At 34.9% G+C, this 16938-nt stretch overlaps 1 protein-coding gene and 1 pseudogene across 3 annotated transcripts in view; one reads left to right on the forward strand and one right to left on the reverse strand.

Moving 5' to 3' along the window:
* FOCAD (focadhesin) overlaps nucleotides 1–16938 on the reverse strand; it is a 262544-nt gene that overhangs the window by 106865 nt on the left and 138741 nt on the right. The gene's annotated exons all lie outside the window — the stretch shown is intronic.
* Nucleotides 2517–2635, forward strand: LOC120593346 (uncharacterized; annotated as a pseudogene).

Below are 16938 nucleotides of genomic sequence, written 5' to 3' on the forward strand. Positions count from 1 at the left end.
ATGAATTCTGGCCTTAAGTGTAAGAAAGGTATACCCGTGGGGAATATTTGCAAACCCAGGCTAGCCCATACATAATTGGGAGCAGGGAAGCCTCTAGTAAAGAAGGCTGCTTTCTCTGACCTTCTCAATACTGGGCTATTCTTGAGTAGATCTTCTGGCCCTGAGAGGTTCTTGGATTCAACCTATCATTTTCTTGCTATGTCCGTCTCCTTGGGCCCTGTGGATTTGATCCACTAACCTGTGCAATCTGTTAAATTATATCAGATTAGTCAGGCTCATGGTCATGGCATTTACTAGCTTGTTCTGTCCTGTTCTGCTTATTACTCAATGACTTGTCTGTTTCCAAAAAACAGATTGACTTCTGGATCCGGCAGTATGATGGGTCACAGCTGAAATGATTGATAAAGAAACAAAAGAAGGAAATACCTGCACTGAGCTATTGTAAGGAAGTTGTCAGTTTCCATAATCTAAAAGCTGTGTTTAAATGCCCACACAGAAAGAGATATAGCCTTTAGCCTGCAGAAGATGAGGAGTTGGAACTGAGACCCCCACATAAAACCAGCACCCTTGAAAGGCTATACCCTTAGGGTAATGGTATTTAAAAAGGTAGTGAGTTATGGGCACCTGAACCACTCTTGACGGATAATCTTATAACACAAAACCCAAATGATTCACACACAAAAAATAAACACCTCTAAAAATGAGTTCATGACGAAAGAAAAATTTCAAAACATATGATACACGAGTCCAACATGAGTGAGAATCAGCAAAATAGCAAATAGCAGGATTAAGACACCCAAGATCTTCAGGTAACAGGACAAGGAGAAAGTAATACAAAAGCACTTAAAAGAATTAAAGATGAAAGACAAGGCATTTAATTCCCAGTAAAAGAATATGGCATGATGGAAAAATGGCAAATCTGGAAAAGAACCAAATAGAATCTCTAGAAGTGAAAAATATATAGCCAGTGAAATTATTAACCTAACGGATAGGAAGTTGCCCTAAATATAGACCAGAGAGATTAGAGTTACAAAATATAAAAAAGAAGTTCAAAGTCAGATAGCACCAAATGAGGTGGTCTTTCTTATTTCACAGAGAGTTCCTAATGAAGTTTAATTTTAAAGCAGCCCTAGGAGAAGTGGTTGGTTCAGGAATGGAACAGGGAAAACATAAATCTGGAGTACCTTATACTGCCATAAAGTTCAGAAATGTGCAAAAAAGGACGTGAACTTGTTAAAAGGGCATAGGAGCCAATCTGAAAGAGTTTCCCATGGCCAAATATTGATGAGTCTACACTGGTATAAATAACCGAATGAATAAAAGAGAAGGAATAGCTCTTCCTTACAGAAGATTTCCAACTAATAAACGTAGAAGCAATGAAAGAAAAAATTCACCACCAGATAGATTACTACAAGAATAACTGTTGTAGGCAAGATTTGCTGATGAATGTTAAAATTAGTGGGCAAAAGTTTGAGGACAAACAGAACAATTAGCTAGTCTCGGTCTCTCCTCAGAAATATTTTATTAACTACAGAAGAAAAAATAATAACTTTACCATGAAGAACCCAGAATACATCACCTTAACCAAGCAATCAAGGTCAACATCACCAGTAATAAAACGTACAATATCACATACCCCTTATATGATATACTGAGAAAGATGTAGAACCTCAATCTAATCATGAGGAAACACCATGAACATCCAAACGAAAGGACATTTTTAAAAAATAACTAACGGGACTCTTCAAAACTGTCCAGATCATGAAAACAAAGGTAACTAAGGAATGACACAGAATGGAGGAGTTAGGAAACATGACAACTAAATGCAGTGTGGGATCATGGAACAGTAAAAGGACATTAGTGGGAAAATAGGTGAAATCTGAATAAAATTCATAATCTAGGCAATAGTACTGCACCAATGTTAATTTCTCAGTTTTGATAACTATGCTACAGTAATGAAAAATATGTTAATGTTACAGAAAGCAGAGTGAAATATAGATACAAGAACTTACTGTACTATTTTCTTTTTTAAAAAAGAAAAGCTTGAGATACAATTCTCATACCATACAATTTACCTAAAGTACACAATTCAATGGTTTTTAGTATACTCACAGTTGTGCAAACATCACTGCAATCAAGTTTAGACCATTTTTATCACCCTAAAAGGAAACTCTATAATCATTCATCATTCCCCATTTCCCCCCATGCTTCCCCGATCCTAGGGATTCATAACTCTACTTTCTATATCTATAAATACACTTTTTCTAGACCTTTTCTATGAATGAAATCATACAATCTGTGATCTTTTGTTACTGGCTTCTTTCAATTAACATATTGCTTTTAAGGTTCATCCATGTCGTACCATGTATCTATACTTATTCCTTTTATTGCCAGATAATATTTTATTCTATGTATATATCTGTACTATTTTTTGAAAATTTCCTATAAGTTTAAATTTATTTCAAAATAAAGATTAAAAATAGGAATAGAAAAAAGCACTATTTAAAGAGATAATGGTCTACAGCCATGCTACCCTGAACAAGCCGGATCCCGTCTGATCTCGGAAGCTAAGCAGGATCGGGCCTGGTCAATACCTGGATGGGAGACCACCTAGGAAGACCAGGTGCTATAGGCGTAAAATATAAAAAATAAGGGACTGTAAACTGACAAGGTCCTTGAAATCTGTGAGGTCAACCAAGGGTTGCCTCTCCTAAAATATAAAAAAAGAAAAAAAATAATAACCAAAAATTTTAAAAATCAATAAAGGACATTAATTCTCTCATTTAAGTCCTAAGCAGAAAAAAATAAAAATAAGTTTACACCTATATACATTATGACTGCTTAACACCAAAAGCAAAGAGAATCTTCAGAACTAAATAGAATAAAGAATCTACAAAGGAGCAATCCAGAGTAACAATAGACTTTTCAAAATTAACAAGACCAAAAGAGCATGCAATAAGATCTGCAAAGTGCTGAGGAAATTACTAGCCTATAATACTAAATCCACCATGCAACAGTAAGGGCAAAACAAGCAAAAATAAATAAATAAAATAGGAGGAATAATACTTAGGTATTGTGCACATATAGCATATAAATATTTATGTACAAATGACTCAGAACATCTTGCTTCGTTTGTCTATGAGATTTTGGAGAATTCATTCCATTTTAAGTGCTTATATTATGCATATTTTGTTGCTATTTTTGTTTCTCAGGGAGAATACTTTTCCCATATTATTCTTCTGCAAGAATTTTAGCAACACTAAACAGCACTGATTAAGAGGACCCTACGCAGTGTGGTATACTAGAAAGAGCGCATGATTGGAGTCAGAAACCCCAGCCTCCCCAATTTCCTAGCTGTGTGACTATGGCAAAGTCATTAATCTTCTTCAATCTGTTTCCCCAGCTGCAAAGCAGACACAATACTAGTAACACCTGCTCTATGTATAGTACCAGGTTAACAGTAAAGGCCATATTGAGACAGTTGTACGCAAATGTGCTTTAGACACAGTAAAAGATGATTGTTGCTGTTATGACCAATGGAACAAACAATAAATCCCAAAAGAATCAGAGCCTTTGCTTTTAATTCTTGTGCTGTAAGAATGACTTTGTTCCTTCTCAGAGGAACAGATAGCTATCTTCTAATTTTACTTTCAGAAGCTATTTCTAGAAATTCCTAAGAACAGCCTACTCCTTTTGTCCTGATGTTTTACTCCAACAGAGGAAAAGCTTTATTAAAAAAAAAAAAACAAACCTTTAGGCTATGAAAACCACCTTATTTGCCCTTTTCATAATGAAGGTAAAAGAAACTGCCTTCACAATTAAAGGACTCAAGTCATCATCATGCAGTGAAGCCCTCTTAAGCTAATTCAGCACACGCAATTCACAAAACAGGATGCTTCTGTTACCAAAACACAATAACAGGGGATAAGAGGGGGTTTAAAGAGACACACTCAATGGAGCAGAAACAATGGGAAAAATAACATTCTTTCTTATCCTCATAATAGGGGGTTAAAGGTTATATGTATAAAAAATGACTAGCACGGGTTTATTTAAGCAATTTCAGTCTCTTAACATCTAAGACTAGTTTATCATTAAGGCAGCGTTATAGAAAATAATAGGAATGAATACTGAGTTTGCCTTTTAAGTCCCTTATAATCTAAAGGACGGTAATAATGATGATTTCCTATTACAGTAGCTCAACTTCTGTTCATGGCAAATAATATAAAGGTACATATCTAAATCTCGAACTGTGCCTTAGATAAAAAATATTTATACTTGATGTGGTAAAGCTACTCACATATTAATGATCCCTAACATCGCTATGGCATTTCCAAAAAAGGCACATTAGAGAGCTTTCAAATTATTCTGTATTTCTGAAAAACCATTTGGCAGTTTGCAGTGCAGACCTGTAATTCTAATATCTGGATAGAAGAAGCTTAGGACTGTTAAATGCCACAGGTAAAAACAGAGAGGCACCTATTAAACGGATTGATCTAGACTATCAAGCCACCCATGGGACTCACTACTCAGCAGCCAGGGGTTTTAGGTTTCTCTTTTATTCCCCCATGTGAGAAGCTACAGCTTCCTTGAGATACCTCCCTACAGGGAACGATATCTTCCAATGCAAACTCCATTGATTTCTCTGCAGGAACAGAAAAAAAAGACACAAAGAGCTCCCTGCAGGGACGTTCACTTTTCAGTTTTCCTAGATTCTGTCTGGATTAATTATCTATTTCATGTTGAACATTCTTCTGGCATGAATTAGCAAACTCACAGTAAGAGTCTGTCAGAAATATCCTTTCACAGGAAAATATTCAGATAGGTGGAGTCTAACCTCCAAGGTAATAAGGAAAAATAATAAAAAGTCAATCAAAATAGCATAAAACCCCCCAGAAGTGAACTGCCAGAAAGTTGTCCAGCAGATACAAAATTAAAAGCAAAGCAAACTGAGTATCCACCAGCAACAAGAATAAAATATCATCCATCTAATTTTTAAAAAGGGCTAAAGGGACTATTATGACTATACCATAGAAAGAGACCAAGAAATAGTTTAGTGCCATTTCATACTGAAAAATCAACATGCTGTGTATCAAAAGTAATTGATGAATTAAGCAGTCACTTCAGATACTCTAAAAACACTTTAGAAAGCAATTTTAAACTGCAAAGATGAAGCTTTTAGGAATACCTATTGAGTTTAGTCCACTTTAAAATATGGAATTCCATGAATACATTTCTAAGTAACAAATGTTGACAGTTACTGAAACTTAACCTGATTGCATGTTCACTGAAAATGATTCTTCTACCTCGCTTCAGTCACGCTACGTATCCACAGATTTACAGATAATAGAACTGATGAATTCTTCATGGATAACAATATTGGAAGTCAGTTTCTCAGGCTTGAATAGCTTATATAGATCTATCTAAACAACTCCCTAATAATAAGAAGGAAACATACCTGTGACCCCCTTCCTAAAGAAACAGTTTCCCAATTAATAAAAACCCAAGGCAAAACTTATAATCTAAAAGTTCGAGAGAAAGGAAAAAAAAAACTTCTTGGAGGCCTTTTTTAGGAATTTCTTCTTCAGTGCTAAAAGCCAGTGAATTAGTACAAAAATGGTTTCCCAAAACAAGGTTTGAACAAGTATAAACAAATCTTTTCCAGCCACACAAATGCAGCATCTAGCACAGCATTTGGCATGTAAAAAGTACCCCCCTCAAAATAAATTTTTTGAATGAATGGTGCTAATTGGCTCACCGCCAACTAGAACAGGACTGAGTACATTTTCTACTAAGGGCCAGAGACTTAATATTTTAGGCTTTGTGGGACACACAGTCTCTGTCACAACTACTCAACTCTGCCATTGTATCATGAAAGCAGCTATTGATTAAAACATAAATATGTTGCAAATATTGATAATCGCTAAACACACAAAAAAATAAAACTCAGAAAAGGTGTGCCTTGTGCAAAAAAGAGATAGCAACTTGATTAAAAAATGCTTCCCCCAAATATTTTGAATTGTCCTTTTGTTTGATGCCCTGAAAGTTTTAGACTTAAGAAATATTTACAATAAGTAGAAATCTGCCTTCCTTTTATAGAGTAGAAAGGGGGTAATTATGAAAGGGGATGTTAGGGAAGAAGAAACAGCATGATCTCAGGCAGATAAATAAATATCAGTGAAAAATAGACAGTCACTGCAAATTGTAGATGCTAAGTCCCTGGACCCAAGTCTCCTGAGACAGCAAATCCAAAGCACTCCTAAGCGAATACTGAGTTTGAAAATTCAAATTACTGTGTATATAAAAAAATCCACAACTCTAAGTGAGCTATGTCTTCTTAAATTATTCTCAGAAGTCTACATTGCAACTGAATAACTATACCAGAAATCCCAGAAAAACATCAGTACTACAGCAATAGTCAAAGAACCTTTCAAGAAAGCAAACCACAACTGCTGGAGGAAAGAAGATAATTGATTTTCAAAAAAGTCTGCCTGCCACAGAAAAGAATATTTAAAAAAATGAGGAAACAAAAGGTGTCAAAAAGAAATGTTGGCATAGTAAGAGAATCAAGAAAGCTGGCCCTGGAGCCCAGCAGAGGGGGGAGATGCTTGTCAGGAGAGCTTTCCATGGCTTCTTATACTCCCAAGAATGGGAAAAGCCCATTGGCTTTGCCTGTAACAAAGTCTTTTTTTATTTTCTATCCACATTAAAACTTAAACCATTTTCTAATTAAACCTCTTTATTATAAAAAATTCAGAGTAAAGTAATGCTTTCCCCATCCCCAACTCTTTTCAAACCTTTGTCCATTTGCATCAGAAATGTCAACCTGCTAAATAATAAAGGCCTTTGCAAAGATTAAGATACAAAAACATCTATCAGAGTGTGGTTTATAATATGAAAAAAAAAAAAATCAGATCAAAACAGAAAACAATTTAAGTATCCCACAATTGGAAATTCATTAACTACATTATAGTTGTGTGCTCTTTCAATTAGATGTCAGAAGTAGATTATCAACATGACATGGTGCCCATGATAAACCGCTGGCTGAAAAAACAGGTTACAAAAGAATATTACAGCATGATCCATTTTTATTATATACATATCTCTGTGGTTTATAGGTGATTTTTAATCTTTTCCTAAGTCATAACTTCTAGCTTTCCTCTTAAACACACATAATACTTGAGGTATATTTTAAGAAAAATATATACTCATTTAATGAATTTGAGCCTTAACCATTTTTCTCTAATTAAGATTGTTTTGATTCTCCCACCTTCCTACAGCTTACATTCAGGTTTATTTTCCTATGTCACCTGAAATTAGTGTATTTTTAAAATAACATTTGGCAAAGGAAGCATTCTTTTGTACAAATTGACAATTATGTTTCCTCTATCCATTCAACTAAATTCATATTTGTTTAGAGAAACTTGTAGTTTACTATAGCTGTCCTTAATTTATAAAATGGAGCCAAACATCTACCACCATACATGGAAAATCTAATATAATTCTAGATTTCTCTATACACCATTATTGCCAGGCATGATCATTGTTGCTCCTTCCGCAAAGCATAAACAGGAATTAATAACTATTCCTGCCACATCAACTAAATATATGGCTAGTGATAACTATATAATCCAAAACACATAAAAGGAAAATAATCTTGCACAAAACTGAAAAAATTCTGAGCAGATGGACTAAAGAACTTCCTGTAGGGTCTCAAAGAAAATAATAGCAGTGGCATCATAAGAATTTAGATTTAAGATGCTACAATATGGATGAACCTTGAAAACATTAGGCTATATGAAAGAAGCTGGTCACAAAATACCACATATTGTAAGACTTATTTATTCTAAATGGAAAACAGGCAAATAGAAACAGAAAGTATCTCATTGGCTATATAGGGCTGGGGCAAGGGAAGGAAAGAGGCACTGTGGGGTGATGGCTACGGGGTGTGAAGTTTCTTTTGGTAATGATGAAAATATTCTAAACTTGATTGTAGAAATGGTTGTAAAACTATGAATACATTAAAAACCATCAAATTGTATACAATAAATGGGTGAATTATATTGTATGTGAATTTTACCTCATTAAAGCTTTCTACAAAAAAAAAAAGTTTAGATCTAGTGTGGTTCTCATTAAGCTTTTACCAAAAAAAAAAAAAAAAAAAGTTTAAATCCAGTGTGGTTCTACTTGACACCAGGGGAATAGGTATTTTGGTATCAGAGAACTAGTGTAGTATTTTTATTAGCCAGGGTTCTCCAGAGAAACAGAACCAACAGGAGACTGATTACAGATAGATAGATCAGACAAACAGCTTAGACAGATGATAGATAGGTAGATGATAGATAGATAGATAGATAGATAGATGGATGATAGACAATTTATTATAATAATTGGCTCACACAGTTATGGAGTCTGAGAAATCCCATAATCAGCCAGCTGCAAGCTGGAGAACCAGGAAAGCTGGTGATATAATTCAGGCCACATCCAAAGGCCTAAGAAGCAGGGGTCTGCTGCTGTTAAGTCCCACACTCTGAAGGCCTAAGAACCAGGAGCTCAGATGTCCGAAAGCAAGAGAAGATAGATGTCTCAGATCAAAAAGAGAGAGAATTTCCTTCACCTTTTTGTTCCACTGGGCCATCAATAAACTGGATGATGCCATCCACAGTGGTGAAAGCGATGTCTTTACTTAGTCTACTGAATCAAAGGCTAATCTCTGCCAGAAACATACAGACACATCCAGAAATGTTTTACCAGTTATCTGGCTATTACTTAGATCAAGTTGACACATAAAATTAGCCATCACAGTGTTAACACCAACCTTAAAGGTTACTATGAAGATGCTTGTAAAGACTTACAGTACTTGGCAAGGGGTAAGCACTCAACAAATGTTTGTTCTTGGCATCAATGTTAAGATTGCATTCTGTTTGTAATTCTTTAACTTTGGTAATTTTCCATAGATAGATCAGACATTGGACCACCATCCACTTTCAGCACTAGCCTGGTTGTGCTTCATCAGAATTCAACTTCCATGGGCACTTTAATCAACGCTTTTTCTGGGATCGGATGAGCATTAACACCTAGGGTGTTTATTTGTCATTTGATTCATCTAACAGCTGTACTCTAGTCCGGAATCTCTGAGGATAACCTGTCTACCTGAGTACAGAAGAGGTCTAAGGCCTTCATACCATTCCTTCCTGCCACTCCCCACACACCCCCCCCGCCATACCATAAGAAAGTAAATGTAAATTCTTATCACAATAATAATGATAATAAAAATTTGAGATTTCCTTTCATTTCTCATTTATTTCAATGTATCATATAGTTTATTCTTAAGTAACTGTCACCAGGTTAGCATTTGCACAAGGCTCACATTTAGTCATAACTGAAGGAATCAAGGATTTAGTTACAATGGTCAACCATTTTTTCAAAAATATCAGGACACATGTGAAACATGTATATCCTATGTAGAAGACAATATAGGGAAAGCAGCACTCCGATACTATGCAAATAGGAGTTCTTTATGAATGGAAATTATACATACTTGGGCCAGCAATTCCATTTCTAAATATTTATTTTTAAGGAAATCGAGATGTGTGTTAAGGTTTAGCTCTAAGAATGGTCATTGTAGCACTGTAAATAACAGTAAAAAATGGGATACAAAACATCCATCAATAAAATACTGATAGAAGTATGATACATGCAATGCACAATAAAATACCATGTAGCCATTAAAAATATGTGCACATATATTGCCAACAAAAGATGTACCTAATATATTAAGAGGACAAAATCAAGTTATGCTAAACGATATGCTTGGTACAATCTCATTTTTTTTAAAACATTATAGAGATACAGGTATGTACAGAAAAAGATACAAAATTACACATGGCAAATTGTTTAAAGTTATCTCCGAATAGTGACATTATAAGCAGTTTTTTTGTTTCAAATTTTGCTTATCCATATTTTCTGATTTATTTAACAACAAACATCCTGTGTAATAAAAAAAATACTTTAAGAACTCGAGATGCATATTCAAAAAAGTAAAAATTCATTGAAACAATAACAGAAAATGTGAAGTCAGAACTCTCCCAGATAATTCAAGGTGTTTCGCAAACAAGTTGGAATTGAAATCTCATAATAGGCCAACCCCTCTGTTAAGAATTAGGACTAGAGGTAAATACAAAGAGCTTATTATACCCCCAAAGTAGCTCACAGAAAACAAACATGCAAACAAACATTTACAGTAGGTTATGATGCTCAAATACAGAGGGACATTGTGAGGCAGGGAAGGAAGTACACAATCCTAAGGTATGAGGAAATTTCAAAAAGGAGAAACAAATTACTTAGTAAATTTCATTATGAGTTTCACATCTATGAAATGTCTGATAGTAATAGTTTTACTGGCATTCTTAGGTTTGCTTACATTCACTAACCTTCTAAAGCAACTTATACTCATGTTTTGTAGGTTTTATCACAACAGCAAATAGGTAAGTGTACCACAAATGATTTGCTCCAGGTCTCCAGCTTAGAATGAAAGTTTCCAGAGGGTAGGAACTATATCTGTCCTTTACATCATTATATCTCCAGCATCTAATAGGCCTTGTGCCCAGCAGGCATAGAAATTTTAGTTGGATGAATAAACATGAATAAATATAAATAAAATTGTCATTTTAGCCTTTTCTCCATAGGGTTGGTTCAGAAAACAGGTTGTCTTGCCTGGCCCAAGGATGTCTTTCACTTGTAGCTTAGAATCAAGTCCCTCTTTAACATTGCTCTGCAACTGCTGATTAACTCTAAGTGCTTCTTAAGTTTTCCATGGCTAAATACTGTGTCTCCTGCTAATTCTCTAAGCCATTCTTCTTCATCCCCTATGCCTAGTGGCATCTTCATTTACCAAGTGGCAGTAGACTATATCTTTCCTACGCCCTCCCCTTTGAGGTAGGGGTGGGCAGGGGGTTGAGGGATGAAAAGAAAAGTGAAAAACCAATTACATCACATCTTATGCTACAAAAATTAATTACATCACATAAACAATATGCTCGGTACAATCTCATTTCAGGTATTATAGTTAAACCAATTTACATAAAAAAATAAGGAACTACCATCAAACTCACAGAGATGTTGATAATTAAATGAAATAATCTGTCATACACTTAGCGTTGTGCCTTGACAACAAGAATGCAGTAAGTGGAATACCTTTTTTCCTTTGTTTTTGTGGTTGTTAAATAATGACATTTGTTCCTAAATTAATCATTTAAAGACAATTCCTCTAAGTGAGCGACATATCCTAGTTTCTTTAAAGTCAAGTCCTTATTCCTTCAAAGCATTTCTATATCATCTAATAAAACAAAAATCTGAAAAAAAAAGTCACCTTAAGCAAACCTTTTCATAATGACGGTAATTATAACACCTTTGAAAGACATCTTAGCTAAAGTTCCACACAAACATCTTCTAGACCAGTGACCTATAAACACGCTTGTTTGTACATCTCTACTAGCAACAAATTTTTAGCTCACAAGCACATAGGTACACTTATTTATATCTTACTTAAATGAACTATTGAAAGAAAAATACTAGGTAAAGTAAGAATATTTGGAACAATGGTCCTTAATTTAAAAAAATGTATAACATCTTTAAGTTCAATAATCTTTGAACCTCCGTGTAATACAAACATCTGTCAGGGGCACCCCCAATTTCAGCACAAAATATTGTAAATAATATAATCTACCAATGAAAAGATGCTCAACACCATAACACCTGGAAATTGCAAATCAAAACTAGAATGAGATACCACTTCATACTCAAGAGGATGGCTATAATAAAAGAAAGACAATGACAAATGTTGGTGAGAATGTGGAAAAATGGAAACTCTCAGACTACTGCTAGCAAGAATGTGAAATGGCATTACCACTTGGAAAACTAGTTAGGCAATTACTTGAAAGGTTAAAAATAGACTAATCATATGACCCAGAACTTCTATTCCGAGGTATATATAACAAAAGAATTGAAAGTCCATACAAAAACTTGTATACAAATGTTCATAGTGGCATTATCCATAATAATGAAAAAGTAAAAACAATCCAAATGTCCATCAACTAATGAATGGATAAACAAAATAGTCATACAACGGACTATTATTCAGTCACAAAAAAGTGAAATTCTGATGAACTTTGAAACGATTATGCTAGGTAAAAGAAGCCAGACACAAAAGAACGCATTGTATATAATTCCATTTACATGAAATGACCAGAATAGACAAATCCACATAGATAGAAAGTAGTTGCTAGGGGCTGTGGGAAGAAGAGAATTCAGAGTGACTGCTAATGGGTATACGGTTTCTTTGGGGGCCTATATTTGTTTCCTAGGGCTGCTGTAACAAGTTACCAGAAACTTAGTGGCTTAAAATAACTCAAATTTATTTTGTTTCCATTCTGGAGAAGAGAGTCTAAACAAGCATTCTGAGGCTAAAATCAAGTTTCTCTCTGGAGGCTCTAGAGGAGAATCTATTTATTTGCCTTTTCTAGTTTCTGGAATTATCCTGCAGTTTTGGGCTCATGATGCCTTCCTCACATCACATCACCTTTTCTCCATCTGCTTCCGTTGTCATATCACCTTCTTCTTCACCTTCTATAGTCAAATCTCCCTCTGTCTTCTTCTTATAGGAACACTTATAATTACATTTAAGGGGCCACCCAGATAATCCAGGATAATCTCCTGTTCTCAAGACCCTTAATCACATATGCAAAGTCCCCTTTATTATACAGGGTAACACTCACAGGTTCCAGAGATGAGGACCTGGATATCTTTGGGGGCTGTTGTTCAGCCCACCACAGGGGTGGTTTAAAGCACTCTGGAATTTGATAGTGGTGGGCAATGCACGACTTTTTGAATATACTAAAAAGCACTGAATTGTACACTTTAAAAGAGTAAACTTTATGATATGTGAATTACAAAAGAACTGTTATTTTCTTTAAAAGACACTTGTCAGAATATAACTCGTACGTGGTTCAAAACAAAAGAAATAATTTGTAAGTGGCGCTTAGGCATTGACTTGAAGAAATGAAGAATTCCATAAAGCCAAGGTTAATCGTGCTTCATATAAACCTTTCGACAATCCACACCTGGAATCAGCATGTCTAATAAAATGATGGAACTAAATATATAAATATATATGTGTTACATGTATATATTACATATATATACCCTTTAAATCTATTTAACTGATATGCAAAAACTGCAATGGATAGGCATATTCTAATAAAGGATAGGAGATGCTACAACCAGTCTTAATTATAGACTCCCACTCTTCCTAATACCTGGCTGCTATAGGTGACAACATGATAATCTGATGGAAGTGTAAGAAAAGAAACCATCAATACATATATTAAATATTACTAAAGCTTAATTTCTCTTTTTAAGATAAATAAGAAATATTCTAATATTTCATCCCATAGCTCATGGGTAGACTTACACACAGACCACGTTAGAGACTGCTGGTCTTGACAATGGTCCCAAACTTCACTGCACATCCAAGTCACTGAGGAACTCATTAAAAAATAGAGAACAGAGGTGTCATGTCTAGAGATTCTAATTCAGTAGCCCAAACTACCCACAAACTTTTGAAGACCCTACTCTATACACTAAAAATCATTTCCACTCATTTTTCTATGAATTCCATAACTTGGATAAAGGAGCTACGTCAAACAAGTAAAAGAGAAGAAAATAAACTCCAACTGAAGTTAAGTGTAATATAAAGAAACAAAGGGAATGGCATTCTTTTGTTTGACCTTGTATTTCACCCTCTTCACATCAACGTCATATGGCCCTGTCAATTGCTTAAGCAAGTAAATTGCTCAAACAACTACTTACATAAGTAGAGGCAATGTACCATGGCTCTAAAGCAAAAATAATCGTACTGTGGAGAACATCTTGTTCATTACTGCTGAATTAGAACCTAGGGCAATACATTACAGTGTGCTAATGTGAGAAGAATTAAGTCCAGCTTTTAATATAAAAGCTCAAAAAACAGAGAACAAGGCTTATATGATATGAAGTCATCTAAATCATAAAAGACAAGTAATGTACACTCAAAATATTAAAGTCTTTAGTATAATATACAACTAATAGTACAATCCACAGACCCTAAAAAATGCCTGTCAGCTGTGAAAAGTCTCTTAAACTTGAAACTAAATAACCTTAAAACAAAATGCATATATCATCTTCTTTAAATACTGCTGCTGGATTTGTTCGCATATTAGAGGCATTCTGAGTAATTCAGTTCCTATGCAGAGACTTATCAAATTCTGCTGTCTTAATTCCAAATATTCCCTAAGCAAGTTAACTGCCTTTTACTAACAAGTGATTTTAGTCATCTAATCAAGGTGAAGTCTAATTTGGAAATATTCGTGTTTCCAGAAATGAGTCTCTTAGTGATACTTTATGCTAGGCAAGGAGAAGGTGAGATACTTCCATTCTTAATGAACGCATTATATAACACAGAGATGAGCTTAAGCACCACAGATAATTTTATTTTTGATAAAAAAAAAAATTCTAGGTCAGTTAAAGATATGTGCTGAATAAAATATTTTTAAAAACAGATTAGTTTCTTGGAAGGTATCAAAACGACACTTTCCGATCTCAAATCCACAAAGCCATTCAAACTATTAATGCCATTTAGTCTACTACGCTCCTTCAATGATTCTCTCTCTATACCCACATCCCCATTTACCTCCCAAAGAAAAACTCACCCCTTGTATAAGCTTAAACCAATATATTTTATTCTCTGGAATCGCAGAATGGCACACAATTAGCATCATTTTAGTCATGTCATTATTTCCAGCTCAGTGGCATTTATTCAGATGAGCACAATTTGCAACCTCTGAGCCCAGCTCTTCTGATGTTAACTGGCATCATTAAAACCCTCCCAGTGTCCAACTCGTTTGATCTTTTAAAGAATGCCCTGGGTCTGTGACTGAGAGCCGGAAACTCCTGGCTGGAAACCCTGAACGGCGTTCATGTTCGGTCACAGACTACTCACATCAGTTAATAATCTTTACAGACCATGATTCCAATACAAGAGAGAAAACTTTTCACATAAAAATTCTTTAAACACAAAATTAACAAAAAATTGGATTAAAATAATTAATGTACAGAGAGCAGGAGCAGCTCCTTAATGTTATAACTTCAAAAGTTAAGATTATAAATTTTTCAGAATAAAGTATCTTAAAAGGGCATAGCAAATCTGAGCATGGGAAAGGGCAGACAGCAGAGGAAAGAAGATTGAAGTACAAAAGCAAAAACAAGAAATTTGAAGAGCTGCAATTCAAAATTTTCTATTATAAGTTTTGACATAGTGCTCAATTCACATGATCTCCAAATGCTTTCTTTAAAAAATTAAAAACAACCGATTAAAGAATACTGGGAAGTGTAATTCTTTCTTATTTAAAGGAAAAACCACAATATTTTCATTTTCCCACACATTTCACATATGGCTTATGTGTGAATAGTATTCCATTATAAGAACATACCATAGTAAGCTAAAATATTATTTTGAAAATTAAAAAAAATATTTAAAAATCTACTTACAGAATGACAAAGTAAATGTTATAATATCTACAAATGTTTAATAAAAGGCAAGTTCCTGCTGTCCTTTTAAAGTTAAAAATAAGGCCAAACTACAACTTTCAACTGCGAAAAGTCATTGTATAGTATATAAAAAGCTCAGCATGGAAATAGATTCAACAAATGTACAAAAAGCGTTTTCATGTCCAGGAAGAACCGAAGGCATCAAAAAACATGTCCCAACTACAAATAATGTAGAGCTCAGTTAGAAAAGACCAGCAAATTCCTTCTATAGTGCATAGCAAGTTAAACTTAATCAACTCCTCTGCAAGGTTGAACAGGCAACCCACCTTTAAATGTCCCCACAAACAAAATGTAAGAACAACAAAAGAGGTTCCAGTGTAATAAATACTGAATCCACAGTAGGCGACAGAATCCTTACTGTACGCAGCTGAGAAAACCTGCCATGGGACAATGGATCACATTTCCATATTAAATTATATTTATCACGCTGAAAAATGCTTAAACAAAATACAGGATTTCTATTGGTTATTTGTACACCATGCTCACTCTCTAAAACCTTCCAAACCTGCTGAGTCCCATTGAAAACCGTTCCCACCCCATGGTGCTCAGAGGGAGCTGCTAGACAAAGGGTTGGGATGATGGGAGAGGGCAGGGACAACTACCTTCCCCTGTGATTTCAGAAAATAAATCAATAAAAGAGGATAGAATAGCCAAAACATAACCTTGGCATAGGGTATTTCCGGGAAAATCACTGCTGTGACAAATGGCCTGTAGTGAACTCTTCCAGCGGTCAAGAATCCCCAGGAAAGGCCCCTCCCCTGCTTATCCATGCTCAATTGTACAATACTCTGCTTTGAAAATATAACACCCTCTTGGAGCTGGGCAAGATGAAAGAGCTTTTCTTCATGATCCTGAAACGCCTATTAATTTTTGCTACAACAGACTCACAGCTGATTAAGAAAACAGGGCTAACCCTGCCTTCCATTCCCATCTCAAGACTTAAGAGTGAAAATGTTAAAGTGAATGAGCACTCTTTCACAACAACGTATCGATTTTCATTTCTGCACTTTTTCTCCTCCAGCCTTAGGCATTTGTTTAGACTTGAAGTTCTTTTCCTCACTGAAACATCAGTAACAATGTTATTAGATTTCTATGCAGTTACAGAATTCTTTTTCCAAGTTATTATGACTTACTCACTGCCACTCAGAGCACAGGTTTAGAAATCAATGACTGAAAGAGCAAAACTTAAACTGTCCCCAAAGTACACTCACACTTTTATCACAATTGGTAAAGCAACATGAAAGAGTGGAGGAAAAAGCACAGAATTATGGTTAAACCAAAGAACAGTCAAATCTC

Source organism: Pteropus medius, unplaced genomic scaffold, assembly GCF_902729225.1.
Source record: "Pteropus medius unplaced genomic scaffold, Ma_sr-lr_union100, whole genome shotgun sequence".
In the NCBI taxonomy this organism is placed as follows: Eukaryota; Metazoa; Chordata; class Mammalia; order Chiroptera; family Pteropodidae; genus Pteropus; species Pteropus medius.